The 4,238-nt window shown below is 40.7% G+C and overlaps 1 non-coding gene across 1 annotated transcript; it reads right to left on the reverse strand.

The window, feature by feature from the left end:
* Positions 1 to 1,099: 1,099 nt before the first annotated feature.
* LOC141635299 (small nucleolar RNA R71) lies at positions 1,100 to 1,207 on the reverse strand. Its single transcript, XR_012539997.1, has one exon. It is a non-coding gene; the product is annotated as a small nucleolar RNA R71 (small nucleolar RNA).
* Positions 1,208 to 4,238: the final 3,031 nt, after the last annotated feature.

The following is a 4,238-nucleotide window of genomic DNA, read 5'->3' on the forward strand; positions in this document are numbered from 1 at the left end:
TTAATAGTTCGATCTAATTTGTGCGAGAGCTCGTTAGTAATCGTTCTATGGTTGGGTAATAGACCGAGAGGAAATTGCTAATAACCTAAACAACATTTGATTTTATGTTCGTCTTATTTGACATCAATTTATGCTAATCTACATGTGTGACCCCATTCCCCCTAGATCCTTATTCATAATTGTTTACAACTTATTTTTCATCATTGCTTTTACTTTAATCAAATCAAACCAAACCAAATCGTGACCGACCTTGATAGAATTCTACTCATAGCTTGTCATATTGCATCCACCGTCTCCCTGAGATCGACCCCTACTTCCCTAACTACATTCATTTGTTGTTAGCTATGCCTAGGGTATTTTATCTTTGTTAGGTACGCGATAAGCCTACCAAATTTTGGCGCCGTTGCCGGGGAGCACGGTTTTGTTTGCTTTGTGATTAGTTGATTTCTATCTTTTTTTTCTTTGTCTTAAGGAGCACTTATTCCTTAAGACCGTTACTCACGATCTCCTCTAGGTTGCTGTCTTATGCCCAGGTCCTCTCGGATTGGTGAATTACTTCCAATCGATCCCGAGCCCGAAAGAACTTTGCATAGACGACTACGCTTCTTTAAGGAGATTTCTGAAGCTACATCTATTGAAGGACTTGAAAGTGTGAGGAGATCTTACGAAGAAGATATTCAAATTATTGAGGAAGAGAGGGATTCTAATTCAACACCACCAATCAAGAAGATGGTTCGTTTATCCGATCACTCCAAGCCCACCGCAGCAATGCTTCCTAGGGGCATTGTTACTACCCAAATTGGTGCGGCAGATTTTGAAATCAAGCCGGCTTTCATTAGCCTTGTTGAGAGGAAGCAATTTGGTGGGAGTCCAACGGAAGATCCTAATTTACATGTTCAAAATTTTTGCGACTATTGCTCGATGATTAGGCAACCGGGGGTTACACAAGCTCAAATTAGGGAGATACTTTTCCATTTTTCTTTGAGAGACAAAGCCAAGTTGTGGATTAATAGCCTTGATAGAGCCACAATGGAAATTACCGATTGGGATTCATTGGCTCTTACATTTTATCAAAAGTATTTTCCCCGGAGAAGACCCAACAATTGAGAAGCCAAATCACGGGATTCCGTCAAAATGGTCATGAAAGTTTGTTTGAAGCATGGGAAAGGTATAAGGAGTTGCAAAGAGAGTGCCCTCATCACGGGTTAGATCCATGGTTCCTTGCCATTACATTTTATAATGGTTGTTGTGCCGAGTCTCGTCGAGTTCTAGATTCCGCTAACAACGGGAGGTTTGACCAAATTGATACGGAACTTGCTCATTCTACCATTGAATCCATGGCGGTGCATGATTCCCAATACGTCAACTCTCGTAACACCCCATTGAAAGATAAGGAAGAGGATACAACTATATCTCTTTTGAAAGCTCAAGTGGCTCTTCTCCAACAACAAATGGACAACCGAGGAGCAAGCTCATCCCAATCTCATGAACAAGTGAATGTTACTAGCCAAGTAATGGTGTGTGAAGCTTGTGGAGGTGCGGGACATTGCACCGCTTTGTGTAGGGCATCTATTGAAGAGGTGAATGCTTTTCAAAGTTTTAGACAAAATCTCAGTCCTTTCTCCAACACCTACAATGAAGCTACAAAGTATCATCCAAACTTGTCCTACAAGAGCACCAATGTGTTAAATCCACAACATCAAATCCAAAATGTGCCACAACAACCAAGGCATGTTCAAGCACCCCCACCGGGTTTTCAAAATCAAATTCAAAGGCCTCATTATAAACAAAATTTCCAACAAAGCTTTCAACAACCCTTCCAAAATCAACAAACTCAAGGTCAATCATCAAATTACCAACAATCCAACCAAGGATCAAATAAGATTGAGTCTTTGTTGACACAAGTGGTTGAGACACAAAGGAATATGGCCGCCCACATTCAAAAGAGCGATCAAGCTAGGGATGCGACAATCAAAATGCTTGAAACCCAAATAGCCCAACTTGCCACCTCAAGTGCCCAAAGACAACAAGGTCAATTACCACCTCAAGGTGCACAACCTCATGACACCGCAAATGCTATCACTTTGAGGAGTGGTACCACTTATGATGAACCCCTTATGCCTAACGATGATGGTGGGGTAGTTGGTAAGGAAAGTGGTGATGTTGAAGATGGCAACAAGGTTGATAGGTCGAGAAAGGTTGAGGATGTTTCAAAGAAAGTTGATGAGCCAATAGTGGTGGAAGATATGGAGGATGTTCCTCCAAAGAAGGATGATCAAGTCAAAGAGCCGGAAAAGATTCAAGTACCTTTCCCTCATAGATTAAAGAAGGCCCAAAAGGAGACTCAATTTGGTAAGTTCATGGAAGTGGTGAAGAATTTGCAGGTAACCGTTCCTTTTACCGAATTAATCACCCAAATCCCTTCTTATACTAAGTTCATGAAAGACATTTTAACTAGGAAGAGGACTTTTGATAATGTTGAAACTATAGCGTTCACCGCCGAGTGTAGTGCTCTTTTACAAAATAAGTCCCCTCCCAAGTTAAAAGATCCTGGTAGCTTTTCTATTCCATGCACTATTGGCACCTACACTATTGATAAAGCCTTATGCGATCTAGGTGCTAGTGTGAGTGTGATGCCATACTCAATTTGTGAAAGGCTAAACATGGGTGTCTTAAAATGTACTAGTATCACCTTGCAAATGGCAGACCGTTCTATAAAACGCCCTTTGGGTGTTTTGGAGGATGTGCCCGTCAAAGTTGGAAAGTTTTTCATTCCGGTTGATTTTATTGTTCTTGACATTGCCGAAGATTCACAAATCCCAATCATTTTGGGAAGGCCATTTTTTACATACATGGGCGCGGTCATTGATGTCAAGAATGGTAAGTTAACATTGGAAGTAGGTGATGACAAGGTCACTTATAATTTGAATAATGCTATGAAGAGTCCAATGCTAGAGGAGTCATGTTATTTCCTTGATGTTTTGGATGTTGTTGATGTTATTGTAGATGACTCATTGCCTCGATCTTTAAGCAAAGATCCTTTTGAGGCACTCTTGTTGTTGGAATCTTTTTCAGGTGATGGAGATATTGGAAGTGAAGAAATTGATGCTTTGGAGGTGGAATTAGATGGAGAGGAGCTACCATTGGAGGAAAGCTCTCAATTCATAGGTTTGGTTGCTACTTCTACCAAGGTTGAGGTACAAAAACCCGAGCTTAAACCCCTCCCCTTGAATTTGAAATATGCTTTTCTTGACGAGTTGGAAATGTGTCCGATCATAGTTAGTGCCCACTTGAGTGAGAGTCAATTGTCTTCATTGTTGGATGTGTTGAGAACACATAGGAAAGCCATTGGTTATACACTTGATGATTTGAGGGGTATAAGCCCTGATTTTTGCATGCATAGAATTCATCTTGAAGAGGATCATAAACCATGTGTCCAAGGTCAACGTCGTTTAAATCCTAACATGCAAGACGTGGTAAAAAAGGAAGTCATGAAACTTTTGGATGCGGGAATTATTTATGCAATTTCCGATTCGAAATGAGTAAGTCCGGTCCAAGTGGTTCCTAAGAAAGGAGGGACCACTGTAGTAAAAAATGATAAAGATGAACTCATCCCCACTAGAATTGTGACAGGATGGCGCATGTGCATTGACTATAGGAGGTTGAATTTGGCCACAAAAAAAGACAATTACCCATTGCCCTTTATTGACCAGATGTTAGAGAGGTTGGCATGTCATAAATACTTTTGCTACTTAGATGGTTATTCGGGATTCTTTCAAATACCAATTCACCCCGATGACCAAGAAAAGACCACTTTTACTTGCCCTTATGGTACCTTTGCCTACCGTAGGATGCCCTTTGGTCTATGTAATTCACCCGCGACCTTCCAACGTTGCATGACTAGTATTTTCTCGGATTTTATTGAGTCAATCATGGAAGTTTTTATGGATGATTTTAGTGTTTATGGCACTACATTTGATGCATGTTTGACTAACTTAACCAAGGTTTTGAAAAGATATGAAGAAGTAGATTTGGTTTTAAATTGGGAGAAGTGCCACTTCATGGTGAATGAAGGAGTGGTGCTTGGTCATCTTGTTTCAGAAAGAGGTATTGAAGTGGATCGTGCTAAGGTCCAAGTTATTGAACAACTTCCCCCTCCCGTGAATGTTAAAGGTGTAAGGAGCTTTTTAGGCCATGCGGGGTTCTACCGTCGTTTCATTAAGGATTTTTCCAAAATT

The sequence above is a fragment of the Silene latifolia genome, chromosome Y, assembly GCF_048544455.1.
Source record: "Silene latifolia isolate original U9 population chromosome Y, ASM4854445v1, whole genome shotgun sequence".
NCBI classification, from domain to species: domain Eukaryota; kingdom Viridiplantae; phylum Streptophyta; class Magnoliopsida; order Caryophyllales; family Caryophyllaceae; genus Silene; species Silene latifolia.